At 40.5% G+C, this 11,134-nt stretch overlaps 1 long non-coding RNA gene across 1 annotated transcript; it reads right to left on the bottom strand.

Annotated features, from left to right (window-relative positions):
• Window positions 1–439: 439 nt before the first annotated feature.
• On the bottom strand, window positions 440–3,118 carry LOC111820278 (uncharacterized). Its single transcript, XR_002823830.1, has 3 exons — window positions 2,623–3,118; window positions 2,344–2,499; window positions 440–2,241 (listed from the first exon to the last, which is right to left on the bottom strand). It is a non-coding gene; the product is annotated as an uncharacterized LOC111820278 (long non-coding RNA).
• Between the last annotated feature and the right edge of the window lie 8,016 nt (window positions 3,119–11,134).

Raw genomic sequence — 11,134 nt, 5'->3', positions numbered from 1 at the left:
CCAAGCTCTTAACCACTGCACCGCCAGGGCTCCTAGAAGGAACCAGTCCCTGGAAAAAAGACATGATACCTGGTAAAGTAGAGGGTCAGTGAAAAAGAGGAAGACCCTTAACAAAATAGACCGACACAGTGGCTGCGACAATGGGCTCAAGCATAACAACGATTCTGGGGATGGCGCGGGACTGGGCAGTGTTTTGTTCTGTTGTACACAGGGTCGCCATTAGATAGAACTGACTCGACAACACCTAAGTAAAACAACAACAGTGGTGCATATGAGTATGTGCGTGCACATATGTACATGTCTCTGTCTGTGCTACATATGCAGACAGGCTGTGCCTCAAACTTCCAGGCAGCCATAAGACTGCTCTGAATGAGACACATGCAGCCACTGGTATTAACCATATCATGGGTGCTAAGCTCATCTGTGATTCAGCAGGACATTCAAGACACTTACAGAAAGCAAACAGTCAACAATAACAACAGGTTCCCAAAGGGGAAACGCTAACCCTCCCCAAATTACCTGTGTGCATCTTATGTCACCAGACAGGCATGCTGAGGTTCAGGTCAGATATGAGATGCTGTCTTCACATCACTGCTGTCCTCTGCTTGGGGGCCTGCATGGATCCTGAGGCTTCCACTTTGCTGCTGGGCCTTGCTGGCCTCTGCTGCCGGCTCTAGCCACGCTACCCAGAACTGTGTTGCTCTCTTGTCACCATGCTACCTAAGGCCCCACTGCCCAGCGGGGGATGTGTGCAACCCTTGCATCAGGCATACGCAGGCCTCTCTTGCCCTGTACAAGCGTTATGGCTCTTTTAACTCCACTTAACAAGACTCCCTGCAAGGTGCTCAGCTTTCACTCTGTGGGCTGGCAAGTCCAATGCCACTGTCTCCCACCATCTTGCACCATCTTCAGTGTTTGTCCTTCCTCCTGGGTCTAGGAAGTTCTCAGCACAGGGACTCCAGGTCCTTGGTACAAAGGACGTGCTCTGCTACAGACTCTTCTCCTTGATAGTAGTAAGGCCCCCGCAACCTCTGTGGGACCAACCCTTATATAAGCCTAGTCCTTGTCAATTTCAAAGCATGGTCCTCCCACCAAGACCATAAACTAACCAATCCCCTCGCTTGACCACAAGTTGCTCAATTTGCATAGTCCTAGCCAATCATTTTGTGGGAATTACAAGACCATGACTAGAAAGGCCATATAAAAGTGATTCATTGGACCACAGTGCATATGTGTACACACATGTGTCAGGACTCTTGGCTTTAAATGTTGGCCAGGGAAACAAGCAAGCTCTTGTGAATTCCCAAATGCTCAAAACACAGAAAAGCAGATGTTATTTTTGATTCCTCTTGTTCTTGCCCTTCACTTCAAATTATCAGCTCATTCTGGCTCTTCTGCCTCAGCATATGTCTCAAATCCATTTACTTCTATTTCCACAGCCACTTACCCACCCTAATACCAACCTTCATCATCACTTGCTGTACCTATGCTACAGATTGCCTGATTTTATTCAATCCATTCTCCATACAGAAGTCTGAGTGCTTCTAATAATGTAAATCAAATCATAGAACCTCCCTGCTGAAAACCTTTCAATGACTGCCAATTTTACTAAGAATATAATCCAAACTCTTTGCTACTGTCTTCAAGGCTCTGCAGGATCTCTCAGATCTACTATCATTTTACTCTTTCCCTCGCTTGCTGTTCTGTAAACAGGTCAAGGTGCTTCCAGAGTAAAGGTCTTTGTGCTTGCGGTACCCTTGGCTGAAACATTATTCCCTCTATTTTGTGGATCCTTCTCACCCTTCCAGTTTCAGCTTAAATGTCACCTCCTCAGAGAGTTCTTCTTTGATCAAACTATCGATAATTTCCCTCTGCTATTCTCTATAGGGGGACCCTATGAATTATGCTTTCTAGCATTTATCAATTTTTCTTTCAAGTTTTATACTTACTGAATTCGTTAACTTTTTTAAAATTATTTTTCATTGTTGTAAAAATATGTAATAATACAACATTTTCCAATTCAGGTTTGTTAACTTTTTAATGTTTGTTTTTCCTACCAGAACATAAGCTCTATGATCAGGGACTTAACTATCTTGTACATTGTTCGGTCTCCAGCGTCTCTTACTGAGAAGACTGCTGAGATTGTTGAATGAATTAATGAAACAAACGAAAAACTATGATAGCAAATAAAATTTCTTCATAACATGTACTTACTTTAGTGATCAGGTTCACCTTCTGGTTCTGTAAATACAGAACTATAATCATTTACAAAGCAGTTGCTTTCTTTTGGGAGTAATTTTAAAAGAAATATTTATTTTACTATTTAAAGAGAATGACTATTACCTTTCACAAGTAGGTAGCTCAGACGTGCTTGGAGAGGGTGATGGAAGACTGGCTGCTAACCTCCATCACCAGCTAAGCTCATCAGCCTAACGTCTGGGAAGAACCAAATTCCCTTCTCGGCAAAATAACGGATGGCTGCATGTCAAGGGAGTTGACCTGTTATTTAAAGGGCAAATGTTATGTCCACTCAGTCCAATGCCTACTATCCCACTCTGTCAAAAAGCCCCCCTTTGAGAACGGGAAATGAGGGTTCTTGTCTGGCTATTTTGCATCACTTACCACTTTTCTGGCCAGCTGATGATTGTAGACATTCTCTTGTTTCAGATTTCCATTATTTCTCTTTCAGTTCTCTTCTCATAATCAAAGAACATTAAACAGATATTTTAAATCAAGTTCAATAATAGTAACAATAGCATACAAGCATTTCTTTACTGATAATTTCTTTTTTTACATGTCTGGCACTGTGCTGAACCTTTTATAGGCACTATCTCATTTATCCCTGCTTACAAGCCCATAAAAGAGTTATTATCATCTCTATTTTACAGTGGAGGAAATTGAAGCTTAGAGAAGCTAAGTAACTAGTCCAAGTTCACACAGTTACAAAGTGAACTTGGGTTTGAAACTGAAGTTTGTCTGATTTTATAAATGCCAAAGCAGGGCCAATATGGATAGGCTAAGAATAACGAATCAGAATGAGGCACAGCTTTTAAAACATCAAATAATGTATAGACTTAGTCAAATTTTCCAACATTTTATACAAGAATAATTTGACACTTTTTTTTTTTTTTTTTTTTAAGGCTAGCACACTAAATATTTCAGATTCCATTTCTGGCCGATACTGGTCTATACTACAATACTTATTTTGCTTTTCTGGCTCTCACCATATCTTACATTTTCATGTTTCCTTATTTTACCTCAGTTTGATGACTTTTACCTCCATTATAAGATTGAGGAGTCATGCTTTTCTGTAACCTTGGTGAGGCAATTCAATCTTTAATTACTTCATTTCTCCTCTGCGAGGAAAGTAGTCAAAATACAAGAACACACTAATGTTTTGCATCATCTCACACTCATGCAGGGATGAAGAGGGATATAATTCTCCCAAAGAAGCAAAACAATTGACAACAGCTGGCACAACAACTTTTAAAGACCCAGTCTGAATCTGTCGTGAAAATCAGCCTCAAACTGTGCCTACATAATACTTATCACACCTGTACTGTGACTATCTCACTGATTATCTCCACATAATGACATAATACCTGCTATCAACTTTCAGCACACATATAATCATTGCCATAATATTTTGTAAGACTAACAAGGTATCATTTGTACATCAGGACAATAGGGTATTAAAGGCACAGAACACACAAAGGCATGGCTGCCCTGTTCTTTGATTACCCCATATTAAATTATCAAATATGTCTCCAGTCTTTAAAATAATTTAATTACTAGAAGGTGACTGGGCAAAACAGGTTAAACTATAGCACAGATTTGCTTTTTACTAATAAACAGCAAATTCAAAGAGTTAACTGTTTTCAATTACCCAGCATTCAAAGCTACAACCTTAGCCACATTATTATAATTTTAGACTCCAAAGAAGTGTGTCAATTTGATGCATAATTTTCAGCACATGTTTTATTAATTCGTTCTTCCTGTGCCTCATTAAAAAGAAAAAAATTGAAAACTATAAAAAGATCAGCGTGTTACTCCCCTGCCAGGAAAAAAAAACCAACAACACGAAAGCAGCAAGAGCAACTGGAATCTCAGATTTGAGGAAACACATGGGATTAAAGCATCCGCCGAAAAAACATCTGTTACATGTTACTCTTCCCTTCGGCAGTGAAGGCGGTGAATCCTGGATGTCACCAGCTCGGGCGAGGAGGCCGTGCGTGCAGGCGCGTGTGTGACCGCGGGGCCCTGCTGGGACGAGGAGGCGACACCGCCCTCCCGGCGCAGGGGAGGGTCTTCCAGGAAGCCGCGGATCTCCGCGGATTTAGCGGCGGCTGTTTCGGCCTCCGCAGCCTTCACTTGCACGTAGCTCCGAGCGTGACGCAGCGCTGACTCACCCGACTCGCTGCCAGTGGGTTTCCCTGCCATCAGCTGCTCCGGCTCCGCCTGCAGCGCAGAGCTGGGAACACTTGACAGGAAGTCCTTTCCTGCACAGCAGACCAGTTCCTTAGCTTTCAACAGAGCAGGGCAGATTTTACTAGTTTCGAATCTCAACCACGACGGGAATTTACTGGCTTTGCTTTCTTTTAAGGGCTAAATAAGTCCAGTAATTAAATTCTGTCGTCAGAAGCTTGTTGGAACATACCTCTGATATTGTCCTTCCACAATGACTTGTATATGACCTCGACTCGGATTTCGCTTCTCTCGTACCAAGCTCTCATCTTATTTTTGTCCCACATTCTGTGAGATTATCTTTGCAATATGTTTGGTAACTAACCTTGGCATAAACCCACAATTACAGTGACGCAAATCAGGTTGAGACTTGGCATCTTGTGCAGGCATTAAGTGAGTTACTGTAATAAGCAGGGAACACTTCATAATGACGCTCTTATCTGCAATCTCAGTTGCTGATTAGATGCCATGTTCATTTTTAGTCTGTCACCACCCAGGGATAGGTTTCAGTTGACTGTTAAAATTCAGAGAGCAGCCATATTTCTCCAACTGTAGTCCTTAGACCACCTACATTGGAAGCATTGTGGCTATTCAGCTTAAAAAAAAAAAAAAGTAGATTCTGAGGTCCCACTCCAAACTACAGACTCAGAATCTTCTGGAATGGGCCCCAGAAATCTACCTCATTAACTCGCCTATTAGTGATTCTTCCCTACACTTAGGTTTGAAAACTACTAGCAACAGCTCGAGAACGTGAGATTTTATACTATGTAGACTTTAGGATAAATCCTTACAATTTAGAACACTGCTATAAAGTTGATTCTGAAGTTCTTTTACAAGACTATCATATTTTACAATTTAGTTTTATGTATAATTTGTTTGCTTTAACTCTATATATTTTCTTCTTCTAGAAGTTTGAGTATAAAATAATACAAAGTCTCTATAGAGAGCATTTTTTTTTTAGAGAATTATTTCCCAAACCTTACTTTACTGGTGAACTGCCCACAGAACTTTAAAAAACTCAAATTCCTGGGCCAGACACGAGCCTAAGAAAAGACTATTTCTGAAGGTAGAGCCCAATGACAGGCATTTTGAGAGGCTCTGTGGACATTTGCAAACCACCACTATTCCCAATGACAATAGAAAGGTCATTAACCCTAGAGTACTTGTCCTTCAGGAGCTCTGATTAAGCACTTGGCTGCTAACCCAAAGGTCAGTGGTTAGAATCCATCAGCGGCTCCAGGGGAGAAAAGACCTGGTGATCTGTTCCTATAAAGATTTAAAAAAACCAAAACAACAACAACAAAAAAACCAAACCCATTGCCATTGAGTTGATTCTGACTCACAGTGACCCTAAAGGACAGAGTAGAACTGCCCCATAGGGTTTCCAAGGCTGTAATCTTTATGGAAGCAGACTGTCATGTTTTTCTCCCAGGGAGTGGCTGGTAGGTTCAAACCACTGACCTTTCAGTTAGCAGCCAAGTACTTTAACCACTGCACCACCAGGGCTCCTCTTGTAAGGATTACAGCCTAGGAAACCCTATGGGGCAGATCTACTCTGTCCTGTAGGGTTGCTATGAGTCAGAATCAACTCGACAGCACACAACAGTTGTCATCCATGAATAGTTGGCACTCACTGTTCTCTCAGTCTGCAATGTTTCCCTCTGAAATTACCATCTGAAAATGAAATTAAAAAAGTGACTACATAAAATATCAGTTTACTATCATACTGATAAATTCATTTTTCTAGAAGGCATCTTGTGCTTAAAATCTATGTACGTAGCTGACTTGTAACATAAGTTTTAAGTTGGTTCTGACATAAGCTGAATATCTCTTTTTGTTGTTGTTGTTTAAGTTGTTAGGTGCTGTAGGTTTGGTTCTGACTCATAGCAACCCGATGTACAACAGAAGGAAACACTGACTGATTCTTTGCCATCCTCACAATCGTTGCTGTGTTTGAGCCCATTGTTGCAGCCACTATTGCAATCCATCTCGTTGAGGGTCTTCCTCTTTCTCGTTGACCCTCTATTTTACCAAACATGATGTCCTTCTCCAAGGACTGGTTCGTCCTGATAACGTGTCCAAAGTACATGAGACGAAGTGTCGCCACCCTCGCTCCTAAGGAACACTCTGGTTGTATTACAGAACACATTATTTTCTCATTCAACAATTAATACTCAAATTATTATTGGTTTTTATTATCAGTATCTTTATAAATTCGATCTTTGAACATCTGCGAGTGAACATCTGAGAATGATAACGTCAACAAATTACTTGCTGCAACATTGTATGTAGTACATATTACTAATGATAAGATGTACCAAAAAAGAAAAAAAAAGGTTGTAAGTGTGGTTTGTCATAACCCAAATACATGGTAAGTCAGGAGCTACCTGTATTCTAAATCTTTTTTGGAGGAGGTGATTGGGGAATAATCTGGGAGTGTATTTTCAAATTTTCCTTATTTTCTTCCCCTTAGGTACTTCGGAGCTTGGGTGGCACAAGCAATTTGTGACTGGCTGCTAACCTAAAGGTTAGTGGAACAAACCCACCCAGCAGCTCCAGGGGCAAAAAGATCTGGTGAACTGCTTCCATAAAGATTAGAGCCAAGAAAGCCCTATGGAGCAATTAATTCTACTCTGTAACACATAGGGTCGCCATGAGTTGGAGTCAACTCGATGGATAACAACTTTTTTGTTGTTGTTGTTTTTTAGGTACTTTACTAGTTGGCGTAGTGGTTAAGAACTCAGCTGCTAACCAAAATGTTGGCAGTTCCAATCCACCAGCTGTTCTTTGGAAACCCTATAGGGCAGTTCTATTTGTCCGATAGGGTCACTATGAGTAGGAATCAACTCGACAGCGATGAGTTTTTTTTTTACTTGTTTACTCATTTTCTTCTCATTTAACTAGGTAAGTTTTTTTCCACTTCATCTGGGCTAGCGTTGTGGCAAAAAACCTAGATCCGAGACACACCTGACACACGTCTCTCCTGTCCAGGTACGTATGGTCTGCATACCAGCAGCATCAGCATCACCTGGGAGCTTGCTTGAAGTGTAGACCCTCAGGCTTCACACAGAATATTGAATCAAAATCTGCATTCTAGCAAAATCCCCTGGTGATTTGTGTGCATATTAATATTTGGGAAGCACTGTCTTATAAAAATACTAAGAGTTAAAATCTGGGGCTGGTGGAGAAAAGGAGAAGAAACAGAGTTAGGGGAATTCGGAGTTTTTTTTTCCAGTAACTGGAAATACATCATGTGAAAAATAACATAAAATAAGAATCCTTAAAAAAATAACCTGATCATATTTTATAAAATAATTATATATCATTCTCTCCCATTGGTTCTTATTTCACACTTTTTATCTTATATTATTCTCTCAACTAGATGGTGAACTCTTTTAAGGGCAACCTTCTTGGCATCCCTTATAACACAATGTTGAGTTCATAGTAAGAACTCAGTAGGTATTCATAATGATAATCAGGCTAGGGAACAGAACTGGACAAATACACAAAATCTCACGTTTAACCTGTCTTTAACCCATTGCCGTTGAGTTGATTCTGACTCATATCAACCCTATGGGACAGAGTAGACCTACCCCATAGAGTTTCCAAAGCTGTAAATCTTTACGGAATTAGACTGCCACATCTTCCTCCCTCAGAGTGGCTGGTGGGTTCCAACCACTGACCTTTCGGTGAGCAGCCAAACGCTTAACCACTGCGCCACCAGGGCTCCTAACCTGTCTACGGTACAAAGCAAAACTAAAATTCTACCACAAAGGATTAAAACCAAAAAACCAAATCTGTTGCCATCAAGTTGATCCCAAATCACAGCGACCCTAACTGCCCCATAGGGTTTCCAGACAGCGGCTGGTGGATTCAAACTGTCAATTTTTTGGTTAGCAGCTCTAGCTCTTAACCACCATTCCATCAGGGCTCCCCACAAAGGATTTAAAAAAAACAGAACAAACAAACAAACCCACTGCAGTCAAGTCATATAAAAATTGAGGCCTTAAAGAGAAAAAAAAAAGCTAAAAGTATAACCACATTGACAGGAAAACTAAAACTGTCTCAGACCAGGGCAAGATTTATATTAAATCCTTATAACCTCAGGAAAGAATAGGAGTAGAAACAGAGAGGCAGCTCCAAGGGAATAATGACTGTTTTTGAAGCTCTTGAGAATTTGTGGAGTCCCTGGGTGGTGCAAACGGTTGAGTGCTCTACTATTAACTGCCAACTCATCCAGAAACCCAGAAAATTAAACCTGTTGGCGCCAAGTCGATTTGGACTCATAGCGACTCTATAGGACAGAGTAGAACTGCCCCATAGGGTTTCCAAGGAGCAGCTAGTGGATTGGAACTGCTGACCTTTTGGTTAGCAGCCAAGTTCTTAATCACTGCGCTCTAATTCCAGAAGGTTACAGCCTTGAAAACCCTATAAAGTGCATTTCTACTCTGCAATAAACAGCGTCATCATGAGTCAGAATCAACTCAATGGCAAATTTTTTTTTTTTTTGGTGAGAATTTGTAGAGGGCATTTGTTTTTGTTTGCCCAGCATTTATTCTCTCTCTTTCCTTTGAGAAACCTCTATTCCTCTGCTCCAGCATTTCCACATAGAACTGTCAGCCACAGGGCTTCCCTTCCTCCTCCTCCTCCTCCCCCAAGCTTGAACACATAGAACTCTTTATCCTGTGTCCTGGATGTCTAAATCTAGAGTGTAGTCTCAAAAATGCAGAAGGCGATTAAAGCCAAGTCATGTTACAGGTAGTGCTCAAAGACACCAACCAGATTTCTTGTATTTTTTGTTTTTCACCACAAAGACCACCCAACCCTGATTGCTGTCTTCAACAAGTCCCAATTGTTTAACTCTTCCTTTTGTTCTGTGAGCTACCTGGTATCTTTCCAAATACTGTTAATTTATTACAATATTTTCAGTTTTCTTAAATTAAAATTTTAATGTTTATTTTACTTTTTATTTTATACTGTTAAAAAATTATTTTAGTATATTTTGCTCTTTATTATTTTTTTATGGAACCAAGAGTTAAGCCCAGTTGGTGTCTATCGCTTACAACCAAAGAAACCTAATTGGTACAAAAATATCGATGGCAGAACGCATACTGCCTGCGGCTGCCCTACTATGACAGCCTGAAACAGTAGTCTACATTCACAAAAAATAGAATATGTATTTTTGAAATATAACAAAGCTCTTTTCAGTTTGTTTCAACTGATTTTACCAGCTATTATTATTGCCTGGTACTTCAAAGTGAGTCATTCTTCCCTTCCGAACTACCCAAATTGCCAGAGGGTGCCAAAGAGGAAATCACTCTTATGCTATTTGTGGACACTAATAATCTTCTTTATTGTGCCTCCAATTGCTTGTTATGGTTTTCATGATATTTGCAGTATTAATAAAGGAAAGTGCTCCGAAGTTTCTAATTAGAGCTAGTCTACCAAGGGGTCAATTGGCAAAATAGAAACAGAGTCCCTGTTATTCCAGGCTAAATATGATCTTTTCTCCGCAAACAGAAAAATAAGATTAGCCTAAAGCTGGCCCCGACCAGAGGGACATCATGCTTGGTAAAGTAGAGGGTCAGCGAAAAAGAAAGCCCTCAACGAGATGGATTGACACAGTGGCTGTAACAATGGGCTCAAACATAGCAATGATTTCGAGAATGGTGCAGGACTGGGCATATCTTCTGTTGTACATAGGGTTGCTATGAGTTGGAACCCATTCAATGGCACCTAACAACAACAACAAAGCTGTCATATTGACCAACACTAAGTGTGTGTTTTTGGGATTTGGTTTTCTTTCACTTCTACTAATAAAATTTAGCTCCTTCCCGAAATCCTCTCTTTACTCTCACCAGTCTCCCTCCCTGCACATGCTTATGCAAACGCTGCAAATCGGAAGTTGTTGCCCACCTTATGTACAACAGAACGAAATGCTTCCAGGTCCTGCACCATCCTCACAATCCTTGTTATGCTTGATCCCATTGTTGCAGCCACTGTGTCAATCCATCTCGTTGAGGGTCTTCCTCTTTTTTGCTGACCCTCTACTTTACCAAGCATGATGTCCTTCTCCAGGGACTGGTCTCTCCTGATAACATGTCCAAATAACTTGAGATGAGGTTTCACCATCTTTGCTTCTAAGGAGCATTTTCACTGTACTTCTTCCAAGACAGATGTGTTTTTTCTTCTGGCAGTCCATGGCATATTCAATATTCTTCACGAACACCATTAATTCAAAGGTGTCAATTCTTCTTCTATCTTCCTTATTCATTGTCCAGTTTTAGTATGAATATGAGGCGATTGAAAATACAATGGCTCAGGTCAGCTGTACCTTAGTCCTCAGAGTGACATCTTTGCTTTTCAACACTTTAAAGAGGTCTTTTGCAGCAATCTTTTCTCCATTTATCATGATGTTGCTTATTGGTTCAGTTGTGAGGATTTTTGTTTTCTTTATGCTGAGGCGCAATCCATACTGGAGGCTGTGGTCTTTGTAGGAAGAGTAAGCTCCAAAATTATAGTGCATCATGAATGTCATGGTGGAGACTTTGTACTTAGCTTAAATATAATTCTTTAATAGTTTTTGATCCAAGGTAAAGGAAGTGATGTCTATTGAGTGCATATTATGTGCCTGGAACTACATTATCCATTGATTTCCTGCTTATGGTAT

Source organism: Trichechus manatus, unplaced genomic scaffold (genome assembly GCF_000243295.1).
Source record: "Trichechus manatus latirostris isolate Lorelei unplaced genomic scaffold, TriManLat1.0 scaffold00032, whole genome shotgun sequence".
NCBI classification, from domain to species: Eukaryota; Metazoa; Chordata; class Mammalia; order Sirenia; family Trichechidae; genus Trichechus; species Trichechus manatus.
Note: the sequence above shows the minus strand (reverse complement) of the source record. Positions and strands in the feature narration are given on the sequence as shown.